General features: G+C 47.5%; 1 protein-coding gene across 2 annotated transcripts in view; it reads right to left on the bottom strand.

Moving 5' to 3' along the window:
• RREB1 (ras responsive element binding protein 1) overlaps positions 1–2992 on the bottom strand; it is a 181369-nt gene extending 178377 nt beyond the window's left edge. The window contains exon 1 of one of the 2 annotated variants that reach the window (XM_030760275.2): positions 1938–2992. The gene's annotated coding sequence lies outside the window, so the exon portion shown is untranslated. Of the gene's footprint in view, positions 1–1062; positions 1593–1937 lie in introns of those variants that run through there. The other variant, XM_022586605.3, reaches the window with a different exon arrangement.
• Positions 2993–13234: the final 10242 nt, after the last annotated feature.

The following is a 13234-nucleotide window of genomic DNA, read 5'->3' as shown; positions in this document are numbered from 1 at the left end:
GATCCTCTATCTAGAAAGTAATAGAAAAAGTCCAGTCTACTACCCCAAAGCAGATCAAGCATCATTATTCTTACTCCCATTTTACTGAGAAAACACAACAAAGTTAAAAAATAAAATAAAAATAGACTAGGGATGGTTAGATCTCCACAAAAGTTTTCATCACAAAATAACCTCCTCTTTTACATATAAATGTAGACTATGATTCAATTTACCGAAATTCAACTGACCAGTTTTTGCTTCCTATGAATATAGACTCTTTCATGCAAAATGCATCTCAATTTAGTTTTCTTTCTCTAGGGTTGCTTTGGAAACAGAAATTTACATTAACTGCTAAGTCAGCTAGCTTTTCTTCGGCTAACTCTTAGGATCTCTCTAGAGGATAACACACCCCTCCTGGCTTCTTGAGTAAAACTCCAGCAGTTTCTTCGGAGCCTGAAGCTTCACGGCTTTCTGGGCCTTGGTTCCGCAGTCCTAGCCTGCACTCTGTAACTGAGGTCTCCTGGACCAAACCAGCAGAAGGAAAAATGCGACAGCTCTCTGGAAAGGTGCTCAAGAAGGGTTCGGGCTGCAGTGCTTCGCAATCTCATTGCTTACTGTTATTTCTTCCTTGACTCTGTTTGCGTCACCAGCACCCAAACCCAAAGCCCATCTCTTTAAAAGCTGGACCCTCCTCCCTCTCCTAATCACATGCTCGGGGTGTGAGGTGCCACTGGGCTCCGGAGGGAACTAACTGGACTGCTCTCATTTCTCCTGCTTTGAGGAGGGTTGAGTTTGGGGGGTTTTTTGCTGATTTTTTTCTTCTCCTTTTAATAAAGGCCTTTCCATGTTTGTTTCTCAGGCCTTCCTCAAATACAAAACTGTCACTGTCCCTGTCCCCTGCTTCTTCCGACTCGAAGATACCAACTTCAAAGGGAGTGTTTGCTAAGAACGTTGGTAAACTTATGGCAGCCCGGGCCTGCATTTGGGAGACTCAAACTCTAACGCAAAGATGTTGAATTTATGTTCTCTGAGACGGCAGAAAAACAAACAAACAAACACACAAGAAGCAGGGCAAAAACCCACCTCCTCTCCAGCTTTTCTTTCACGTCTTGGTTCAGTAACAAGAAAAGTTAATCCGCTCCCTAGTGCAACTGCCGCCTCTTCACCCTCAGGCTCACCTAGAACATTCACTGCATCCTCGCATCCAAGCCAAGCTCGGTTACTGAGGCAACTAAGTTTTTCTTCCCAAAGGGTCACAGGGAAACACATCCCTCGGGATCCCCTGGTAACCGTCCACCGATAATGCTAGGGAACCACAACGGCAAAAGACTCGCTTTCCAAGGCTTGCGCGGGCCGCCGCTGCCGGTATGGGGGCGGGGGAGGAGGTGCGTGCGGGTGCGCAGCGTCCAGTTACATTCCTGACCCACTTTCGCATCCCCTCCCTCCCCCTCCTCTTCCTCCTCCTCCCGGGCAGGCCGCGAGGGCACCAGCGCCCCGAAGAGCCACCCGCGAGCTCTCCCTAGGCCGCCGCGGGCGGGGTGCGCGCGGCGTCGGGCTCCGCGGGGGACCGGGAGGGAGGGGGAGAAGGGAGGAGGGAGGGAGCCCGCCGCCACCCCCACCCCACCTCCACCCCGGCTTCCCCTGCGCGGCCCCTCCCCCGTCACATGGGCTCGCGAGCACCTGTTGGCGACCTCAGCCCCTTAGCGGAGCCCCTCCCGCCTGCCTGGCGAAAACCCCCGCGGGAGGCGATGGGAACACTGCCCGGTTCTCGCTCTGCAAACCCCGCTTCGCCCGGGGAGGGCGCGGGGGTCGGGGGTCGACCCCTACCCAGCTGCTCAGCTTTACAAAGTGCGAAAGCGCCCTGGTCGCGCGGCGATCCGCCCGCCGCCGCTTCCCCCTCCCTCGGACGGAGCGGGGAGGTGGGGTGCGCCCGCCCCCAACCCGACTCCGCTGGAAACCTGGGCTCCTGGCGGGCGCCGGGCGGGGATGCTGCCGAGTCCGGACCGGGGCGGCGGGGGCGAGGGCAGGCAGCGGGTGGCGACGGGTGGGGTGTGTGTTTCGAGTCGCCGAGTCCAGGAAGGGGGCGGGAAGCTGCCGTCTCAGCTGCAACTTCTGAGCGTGCAAAGCAACTCAGCAACTTTGCCTGCGCCGCGCCCCTCCCCCGCGCCGCCGGCCGGGCCGGGGGCTGCGCTGTGCCTGGGGCCCCGGCGACAGGCCCGGCGGGGAGCAGATCGGGGTGCAGGCGAGCGGGCCGGGGGCCGGGCCCGGGCTGCAGAAGTGGCCCGGCCGCCCCGGGGGTAAGACTGGGGAGCGCCGCCCGGTCCCGGCGCCGCGCACGCCCCCCGCCGCCCCCACCGGGCCCGTCGCGCCCGCCGCCGGACTGTGCGCCGGGAAGGGGGCGGAGGATGGCTGCGGAGCCATGGAAACTGCCGGGTGGATAAATAAGGAGAGGGCCGCGCGGGGCCGTCCCGAGCTGCCAGCATCTCGGCGGCGGATGCGGCGCCCTGGGAAGCGCGGCCGAGCTCGCACAAGTGTCCCTCCCGCCCGGAGGGAGGCCAGCGGTGGAGACCGGCCCCCGGAGGGGAGACGGCTGCGAGGTGGAGGGCAAGGCGAGGGTGAAGGTGACCCGGGCCTCCTGGGGTCAGCGGCTGTTTGTTCCGGTCCCGAAGGACGGCGCGAGGCCCCTGCCAGTCCTGCCAGCCGGAGGCCTGGGGAAAGCCCCAACTTCGCGTCCAGAAAGGTGGACTCGTCCGGTTCAGGCATTCGGAGGGGCTGAACTTGGGCATCAGGGGAAGATGGAAAGCCTGGGCCAGCCTGGGGTGGGACACCCCGGCCCCGAAGCCCTGCCCGCACCCCCTCCGGAGGCGGATTGTCAAGATGGGGAAGGATGGAAACGGGCTGACTTGTGTCGGGCCCTTGCACTTCTGTACGGGGAGCCTGCACAGCCCGGCCCGGCACCGCCCCCTTTCTCTGGAAGCCGATTTACGAGTCCTCCAACCTCCCCCCAGCACTCACAAACTTCATCTGACTCACTGTGGAGTTACTGATGCTTTACGCCCAAACCTATTGCTTGGGAAGTGCTAGGGACTTTTTTTTTTTTTTTTTTGCGGTACTCGGGCCTCTCACTGTTGTGGCCTCTCCCGTTGCGGAGCACAGGCTCCGGACGCGTAGGCTCAGCGGCCATGGCTCACGGGCCCAGCCGCTCCGCGGCATGTGGGATGTTCCCGGACCGGGGCACGAACCCGCGTCCCCTGCATCGGCAGGCGGACTCTCACCCACTGCGCCACCAGGGAAGCCCAGTGCTAGGGATTTTAATAGTGGGTTAGGAAATTGAGTCACTTCAAGGTGTGGGGCTCTTTTTTTAAAAAAATTTATTTATTTGGCTGTGCCGGGTCTTAGTTGCAGCATGTGGGATTTGTTCCCTGACCAGGGATGCAACCCGGGTCCCCTGCATTGGGAGCACGGAATCTTAGCCACTGGACCGCCGGGGAAGCCCCAGGGTGTGGGGCTCTTGAGAGGCAAAGGGGTGGCTTCGGGTGAAAGTCAGCTACCTGTCACCCCGCAGGATGATTTAATTACATGACTTCTTAATTTAAAGAACTTTACAAGCTCATTGAGGACAGCTGGACAATTAGATTCTGATGTGAACCTGGAAGTTACTTTTTAACTGAACAAGGTCTATTTTGCACCAAAAACGAGTGAGCAGTACACTGGTCCCTTGGTATCAGCTCCAGGAACCCCTGCCAATACCAAAATCCGGGGGTCCTCAAGACTCATGTAAAATGGTGTGATATTTGCATATAACGGATGCACATCCTCCCCTGTACTTCAGATCACCTCTGGATTACTTATAATACCTAATGTAATATAATTATAAATAAAATAAATGTTCTGTAGATAGTTGTTGACCTTCAGCAAATTCAAATTTTGCTTTTTGGAACTTTCTGGAATTTTTTTTTCCAAGCATTTTCTATTCGAGGTTGGTTGACTCCAAAGGTTACAGGGAGGGCCAATTATCTTTTTTCTTAACTTCAAATTTTTTAGTTCTTTTACTTCTTAATGGGAAAAAAATAACCTTTTACTGGCTTCCTCTGGAATCATTGTAAAAGCTCTAGGCTAAAGCGTAGCTTCCAGAGTGTTCCAGAGAACACCAGATCCTCAGTATGTCCATAGGTGATGTTTGAAAAAAGGTTCACATTTCATCTATTCCAAGATGCACATATTTTCAAATTTTGACATCTCTAATGTCCTATTTGGTAGCATCACTGAGTCCTAGTTTAACTGGAACTGTGTTTTTAGTGGGACATGAAATTAGGAAGTTTGAGAAATGCTGAGTTAAACAACTATATTTGTTATACAACCAAGAAATGCAACAAATAGCTTTATAGCAAGGCCTTTCAGAGTCTTCCGTGTGCTAAGGTGTTTGGGGATCACCAAGAAGAGGTTATGCAGACTTTCCTAAATGTATCTGTCCAGTCACTGGTTTTGTGAGCATCATTGCTGAGGACTCATTTTCCTTTCAGGAAATGCTGCTCTAGGGGTTGTCCCAGATTGGAACACGGTGAAGGGAAATGTTCACATTTCAAAACTGTGCCTGCGGATAATCTGGAATCTTTAAGTGATAAACTAAACTTAGTGACCTAACAAAAAAGAAAGAGCCCATTTAAGGAAATCATAGGCAGAACTGTTCCCATTCAGCTGTAGTAGAAACTGAATCAGGAGCATCTTTTCATCTAATTCAGGGGACGTTTAGTTCATCAGAAAATTCACGTAGCTGATACATACAGTTGCTGTTACATTACCTCCTGCAATGTTTTGATTTGTGGAAGTTAATAAAGATGGCTTATTTAAATTAGACTGGCACTGAGCTACTAACCAATTACTCCAAAAAATTCCCCTCAAATATCATTACTGAAAAAATAAAGAATGGTGATGGGTACCTAGAAGTGTAACTTTAATTCAAAAAAAAAAAGAAGAAGAAGGAAAGAAAGGCACATAAAAATTTCCAAAGAGAGGAAATTTAACATAGGAAAGAAAAAAAATGCCTATCGTTCATCCCTTAACAAAGGTTAGAGGCAGGGTTGGACTTCCATCAGTGAATAAAACATTCTACTTTGAATGTTTCAAATACAAATAATAACACTGAATATTTTTCAGTACGTAATATAAAAGGAACATTTTCATATACCAACGCATTCGCCATACAATAATCCTACAAGGTAGATGGAGCAGTCACTTACCCTCAGATTGCAAACCCAAACATTCATTTATGTAACAAGTGTCTATCAAGTTCCTACCAGGTTCTAGACACTAGCCTTTGATTATAGAAAGATGAATATGAGAAATTCCCACTCTGTGGAAGTTTACGTCTGGTAGAAGAGATGAATGAGTAAAATAAATAATTGTAATACAGTATAACATTGAGGCTTCGAAACTAGGTTAATGACTTACCCAAGGAAACAAGATCAGGATTTGAGTGGTTTTATGATTTCACGCTCTCTCCTGTAATAGACATGCTGTCTTCCTTGCAAACAACATCATGAAGTTAGAGTATTTGAAATGAATTAAACATCAAATCAAATATGTTCAACCTTAAGAGCCGCAAAGAAATGTAGGGATTACGTAGGCTAACCCACTCATTCCACAGACTTAGAAACTGAGACAGAGAAGAAAATGGATTTGCTCAAGGTTGTATAGTGATGTAATGACCGAATTAAGACCACAATCAAGGTTGTCTGACTCCCAGGTCTTTGCACTATAAGGTGCTGCTCTCCAGTAAGAGGTGGCAAGACAAGTCTTAGTAGAGCCTGTCTACGCTCTTGAACAGTGTGTGGGCCCATCTCCATAAAGGCCCAGGGTGACTGATTGTTGAATCTGTGATAAAATACTCCATGGGTAAGCACTTATTTAAAGAAATATTTCTCGGAGGAACTGCAAGGGGATTTCAGCTATGTGAGTTCCTTAAAAACAGCCATGATCCTTAAAAGTTGAAGATGTATTTGATAAAAAGTAAATATGGGACATTTGGGGAAATTGGAACACTGGCTGACGACGTATTAGAGAATCTCAAGGGATTATTGTCACTGGTTTAACCATGAGTGGATTTGTGATTGTGCTATTTCATAAAAGGAGTTCTCATGTTTTAGGTGTATATTGTGAAATATTTGCACTGAAATTATATGACGTCTGGGATTAACATAATCCAATTTTTGGGGGGTAGGGGCGGAGAGTAAATGAAAACTCTAAATCCATATGCTGAAACTAAGAATATATATGTGAGAGTTTATATTACTATTATCTCCACTTTTGCGTATCTTCAAAATTTTCCAAAATAAAAAGATTTTTTGGTCTCTACAAAAGAAAAATTTGTTAGTGTCCTCCTCCCCCAACCTCCACCCCCAAGAAAAAAATCTCCTCCTAAGGTTGAAATACCTTCTTGTTGTAAGTTTCACAGTTATTTTTCCTAACAATTGAGTCAAGGTTAGGGAGAAACATGATCAGTAATTTTAATTGCTGACATTTGCATAGGCTAGCACCTTGTAGTTTACAAATGATTTACATCTACACAGATCTTCCCTCACATTCATGATTAGTTTAGGCCTGAAGTTGAAAGGCAAAGGATCTCAACTCTGTTCTCCTCAGAACAATGCCTGAAGCCCTGTCTGAAAATGAAATTTTCTTAACATTTGTAAATGGTAGTAAAAATTCGAAGGATTTCCAGGAACGCTGAAGCCAGGCACATGCTGAGCTGCTTCTGCCTTGCAAGAAGACTCTTTTCCTTTTCATTTTAGGTACACAGAAGGGGATGTGCTCCAATGTATTTCAGCCAGTTAACGTTCTTCCCAGGGAATATTAAGTCAATCCCAAAACCACATCACCATGGAATCTATAGTATTATGAAGGGCCTCTCTGTGGCTAAGAATGTGTTACTGTTTTTATTATAAGATTTATAGAGCTGGTTTATAATGCTCTATTCTTAATTGTATGGGTAATATATTTAAAACATATGTGGTAACTGCAGTTTTGGTTCTATTTTGAGTGGCTTTGGGTTCTTTCCCCGTTCTATTCAATAAGGTATATCTGTATCTGAAAACTATCAAAATATCACGAAGACAACACAACAAATGTGGTTAATTAAAGGGGGTGGACACCATGGAGGTTATAAGCAAGATCACTATCATTCAATAAATATTTTATTGGCAATACTTCTTGTTTTGTAGAGAGCTGAAAAACTAACATGGGTGGGATTTCCAAGCACATCGAAATGAAACTAATTTCAGGATGGGACAAACTTCATGCGTTCAGATGTTTAGGGGAAAGTAGTTTCATCTCATCTTGCTTAAATTCCAAAAACACTCTAAGGAGGTACTGAGCATCCCATCCTGCTCTCAGCTCTGAGTCAGCGGTTACCAGCTGGTGGCTGAATATGCCCTCGGGGATACTGAATTATTGCAAGGGCTGCTTTATGTGCATTAGATGTTTCCCATAGACTGAATAATGATTGGCATAGAAAAGTACTCTGTCCAAATGTACCTGCTTGTCATTAACAAACTACAAATTTATCTTAAAAGCTTCTCTAAATTTACAGTATCGCTTCGTTCTTATGTATCTTTTAACTTAATGAGTAGTAAAAGTACAGCCACTATCTTATATTTGGAAGGGGGTTAAAAAGGAGAACCAGCTCTCTAGGTGAGAGGCTCTTTGTCAGTTTGGTAAAGCAAATTCTCCCTCTAGCCTTTCTCTATGTAACACGTAATACTTTTCTGTTGTTGTTTAATTATATAGTATATGACACAAGAGAGGAAATGGCACCCAGGATGATTCAAGGCACTCATCCGATTTGTTTTATCATTTGGTATCAGAACTGGAAGTTCTAGGCATACCTTCTTTGCCACTTTTTTATACTTACCTAATAAACTCACTTTTGTGTCCAAAGCCAAGAAAAGTTTTCACAATCTGTGCACACCACCGGACCTGAATTACCCGAGATATAGCTCTCTGCAGGAAATTTTTACAGTAACAGAAACTGCAAATTGGGTGGTTCTTGTCAGAAACACAAATGTTGCTCAGAATGTCTTGGAAGGCTCTTAATACAGAGTAAATTTTTATGTTCTACATTTCTCGACTTGCTCTTTATCACTTTCCCTCCCTTTCTTTCTTTCTTGGACTTTAGTCTTGGATTATTATAGCAAGCAAGCAGATGGCATCGTTGCTGAGTGGGGTTCCAGGGTGAAGGATGATACACTGAGCTCCCAAATCATAATTGGAGGTGGGATTAGTTGGAAGAGTCTTATTTATTAACAAATCCTCCTCATTTCATTTATTCTCCCATAATTATTTGCCACTTACTAAGCCCTTACTCTGCACCTGGCCTGTTGCGCTAATCTTCACAACAACCCTACCCAGCGAATACTCTTATTCTTTCATTTTGAAGACGAGGAAATTGACACTTAAAGAGGTTAGTGACGGAATTAAGAATTGAACCTAGGTCTAGGACTCCAAACCCTTAACCAGCACAGACTACTCACTTCCTTCCTCAGAGAGGAGTTAAACTCTTGTGGGGCCTCCTTACCAGCTCTTGGGTCTAAAGCCTTAAGCACCTGCCTCTTCTTATCTCTAGAAAGGCAAGAATTGCTGTAAACTGAACCAAAATAACGACAGCTGTTTCCTTGGACCATCCATCATTAGTCACTTCTTCCTTCATCCCTTCCCTAATAGTAGGTTAGTAAGTGGCTTAACTGTTACCAAGATCATCTGTACATTCTATGCACAGATGGCACTGGGCTAGTTATGACTTAACCTAATTATTCTGGCCTTTCTAACTTTTCACTTCTAGAAATAGTCATTAAAAAGGGGGGAGATTTTGAAAGACTTATTTAGGTCTTACTACGTTAAAGGAGAGGGAAATTATTTTCGAGGCAAATGAGTCCTCGATTTCCTACAGGAGGGGAGATTATTATTTGTCTAAGTAGAAGTTAATTAAGAGGATTTGCACACAAAAGCTATTAAGTCAGTAATGGCCTGTGGAAGCCGAATGGTCCCACTTTTCGACACATATGGTGGCTAAAAAAAAATGGGCCATCTTCTTGGTTGTAATTCATCCCTAGCCTCTCTTGTGTGTCTGGACGTGGAACTCAACTCTCTCGCCTTCTAAACTCTTCTCAGGACCTCAGGTCGTTTTACCGTTGGCTGAAGACTGTATCTGATCGTCTTTTTTTTTTTTTTTTTTTTTTGCGGTACTTGGGCCTCTCACTGTTGTGGCCTCTCCCGTTGCAGAGCACAGGCTCCGGACGCGCAGGCTCAGCGGCCATGGCTCACGGGCCCAGCCGCTCCGCGGCATGTGGGATCTTCCCGGACCGGGGCACGAACCCGCGTTCCCTGCATCGGCAAGCGGACTCTCAACCACTGCGCCACCAGGGAAGCCCCTGATCGTCTTTTTCAGTGTATCTCTTATTTTGAGATAGATGGAGATGAAGCCTTTCTAAACACCCCTACTTTATTTTTTTTCTTTTAATATTTATTTGGCTGTGCCGCGCCTTAGTTGCAACTCTTGGGATCTTCGTTGCGGCATGTGGGAACTTTGGTTGCGGCATGAGGGATCTAGTTCCCTGACCAGGGATCGAACCTGGGCCCCCTGCATTGGGAGTGCCGAGTCTTAGCCACTGGACCACCAGGGAAGTCCCACCACCCCTACTTTAAATCCAATAGGATTGTCTACCAGAAATAAACTCTTCCCCTTCTCTTCCTAGGAAGACAAAAACCAAATGTAGGCAGGAGGACGGGCTGGCATCTTATAATGTTTCCCGTGCACGGCATACATCGTCGGCACTCCCTTGGTACAGAAATAAGAGGAAGCCACTTAACGTTTGGGAGTTGGGAGGAAGGGGCGTGTCTCAGCAAGGCCAGAAACAGCGGTTTCTGGGTCTGAGGGAGCAGCCCTGCGGAGAGCAAGTGCTAGGTGTCAGATAGCAAGCCCTGCGCCGGTCCTGGGGGTGGGGGGGGGCGGTGTGTGGTGGGGCAGGCTGAACAATGGCAAGAGCAGAACCCTGCCTCTCAAAGCAGCTAACATCCCTCAGTGAGCCCAAAGGCTGCCTGCTTTATGGAAACAGCTGAAAATACAGCGTGAGGTTAGGCCCTGAGAACTGGCCGTCCGCCAGCGGCAGAGAGAGAAGCCAGGGTCTCCCATACAGGACACCAAGACAGCAAACTGGGTTTCTGCATGCCTGGGGCCTGACATGCCTGCCTGCCTACCTGCCTGGGATTCCAGCTCTCAGCCCTGCCTTGGGAACGAGTGCAACTTTTTAATGCTGTTTGTCCTGTTGCCCGAATAACAAAGAGATGGACCCAAGTCAAAAGGTGTGTCTGTGTGTGTGTGTGTTTTTCCCGCTCGTCGGTTGGTTTACAGTTGCATTTTACACTGTGCCTGCACATTTCATGTTGAAGAAAAAGCAGTATTTCAAAGCACGAATTCAGCTGCTGAGAGACAGTTTGCTCTGGCTGTGGCTCTTGCCCAGAGGAAGCAGGTTAAACCCTTGTAGGCCTTATGTTGACTTGTTAACACTACCCGTGTCCGAGGTAGCAGGCTCTGATGGGTCTCAAAATAGAGCAGACACACATGGCTGATAAGATCCCAGTGGGCAGAGGTAATGTTACACCATCTATGACATAACTCCTAGAATAATCACTGCTGCCCTTTGCTCCAGAATCCAGCTCCAGCACCTTAAAAAGTGGAAAGTCCTCCAACAGTTCGGGGCTTAGTGTGTGTGTACTTTCCTTGAAGTTGGTTAAACTTCCACTCAGCCTTGGAAGCTGACAATAAGCAGTTCACAGCCTTTGCTTTTCTTTCTTTTCCTTTTTTGCTTTAGAGGGACAGATCGCCAAACAAACTTTCCGGTGGCCGTTAAGAAGGACACAATTCTTTGCCGAAGCACGTGCCAGCATTTTACGATGCACGGCACACAGAGGAAGCCGTTGGCACACACTGGGGCACAATCGGGTTCCTGAGCTCGAGCGACAAAGAATGTGGCTAATTTGTGCAGCCGCTACTTTAGAATAGTGATGGGGCAGGACACTCATTTAAGGAGCCAGGAAGTCAGGGCATCTCAGCGCATTGATTTTCCAGGCTGAGTGACGCTGGTGCAGGAAGGGGAAAGCTCCATCTCGAAACTTCAGTGTCTGCTGACCCTGGGGGCCTGATGTCAGGTATCGTGCCTCTTCCCAGAAAGACCTGAATCTCCACGCCTGCTCTCCTGGAAAGCGGCCTCTTGGTGAGAATGTACTCTAATATTTATAGAGGAAACCAGGAAGTGGGGAGTCACAGCCCTGGCTTCCTGGTCCGGCTGCTGACTCACACTGTCATCTTTGAGGCCATTTCCTTCATTTCTCTGTACCTCAGTTTCTCAGTTAAATGAAGGATGGAGATGGAATTCCCCTAGAGGCATTGGGAACACCTAATTCGTGTTTATGTTTCTTAGAGATAACTGGGATTAAGAGGTCCTAGGACTGCAGAGCATCATTACTTGGAAGATTACATCTTTATGGTCAACTCTAGGCATACACCGAATAAATGGCATTCAGTCCTAGGGGTCATCTTCCTGACTATCCACCTATCTACTTCATGACATCCCCTCCCCCTTGTTTTCCACACTGACCTCAAGTTATGTCATTTGCAGGAAGAGTTGTTTCTAAAAGGAAGGAGACTTTAATTTCTCTTGGCTTGTTCCAGAACCTCGTAGCCCATAAGTGCAGATGAGAGACAGAGAGAGAGGTTTTGGAGGAAAGGGCTGGGATGCTGCTAAGGGCACCTCATTCAGACACAGCCCTCCATGTTCTTTTAAGGAGTTTTGGTTGTCCCTTTGTACTTGATTTTCTTTTCCCCTTTCAAAGCAGTTGACTTCATTGTTTGGCTAGGGTGAATACATCACTTCCTCTTTGGGGGTCTGTGTTTTGTCTCCTGCTGGGTCTGAAATGTCATGTAATTTGTTGGGTTTTGCTGGATTAGGTTGGGGGTTTGTTTGTTGGTTGGTGTTCCCAAATTGTCACCGGTCCCCAGCGCCCTTGCCAATTCTCCCTCCTGACGAATGATGGGAGAGAAATTTGCAGCCTTCAGCATTTACCAAGAGATATGCCTTTGTCGTTACTGCTCCCCTGGATCTGGTGCCTATAAAGGGAGTTCCCCTGCAAGGGCAAAAGACCAACAAAACCGCACACAGCTGTTATCTTTTCCTCCTGCTGTGAGGTCAGGCTGCTCTGCTGCTTTGCTCGTTTTCTGAACTTCATTGAAGAGCCGCTCTCCATGCCTCCCATCAAGAACAGGGTGCAAACCTCAGGCTTTTCTCCTCTTCAGATGTATCAACCTTTCTGTGGTTTGTCACAGTTTCTCTGCTCTCATTAGTACATGTTGGTAGATACACTTGGAATTTATTAACTCATTCCCCAAGCTTTATTTACTTACCATGTGCCAGGCGCCCTAGACGCTGGGTGTGTGATAGGAATTAAGACTGAGCTCGGCTCTCTGAGGGCAGAGTTGGGGGCATGGCAGGGGGGTGGAGGTGCAGGTGGTGATGGGGAGGGTTGAGAAGAACCCACAGACTCATTAAGTGACAGTGCGAGGAGAAAGAGTTCTGAAGGGGCCTGGGAATTAGTACTTATAATATTCGTCATATCGATAGCATGATAGCATTATTTATTATAACAAAAATATTTCCCTGGGTGCTTACCATGTGCCGAGCTCTGTGCTAGGTCATCTCATTTAATCCTCACTCAGCCCTTCGTGCTAAGTTGTACCCTCACCCTAATTTTCCAGATGAGGGAGTAGAGGCCTGGGAGGCTAAGTCCCGAGTGCAGGGTTGCTAGCTAATTTCAAATTTAGGCAGTGAGACTGGGCTGTGCAGAGAAAGTAGAGCTTGCTAGGGGTCCTTTTGGTCCGGGCCCTGCCTGTACCTGGAACAGCACTAGAGATGAAGTCCTCTCCCCTGTGTCTCCCTGGAAAGAACCTGTTTCTCGTGTTCTGGGACGATGTTGGGTGGAGATGCTGTGTTTTGAAGCACATCGACGCCTTCGGTACTAGGCCCCTCTAAGACCCTGCTAACTCAGGAACGCCTCAGAGAGCTCTTGTCGGGCTTAGGGAAAATTTTGGGCAGTTCTGCCAATCCAATAAGGGGTACCTGCTTGCCAAGGGACTTTTGGGGTGATACCCGCGGCTGAGTACTCCCCCTTTATCTATTTATTTAAAAAAAGTCTTTCTTGGCTTCCC

Source organism: Delphinapterus leucas, chromosome 10 (assembly GCF_059928025.1).
Source record: "Delphinapterus leucas isolate spDelLeu-1000000601 "Yukka" chromosome 10, BTC_Dleu_Yukka2, whole genome shotgun sequence".
NCBI classification, from domain to species: Eukaryota; Metazoa; Chordata; class Mammalia; order Artiodactyla; family Monodontidae; genus Delphinapterus; species Delphinapterus leucas.
This window is presented reverse-complemented; position numbering and strand designations above follow the sequence as displayed.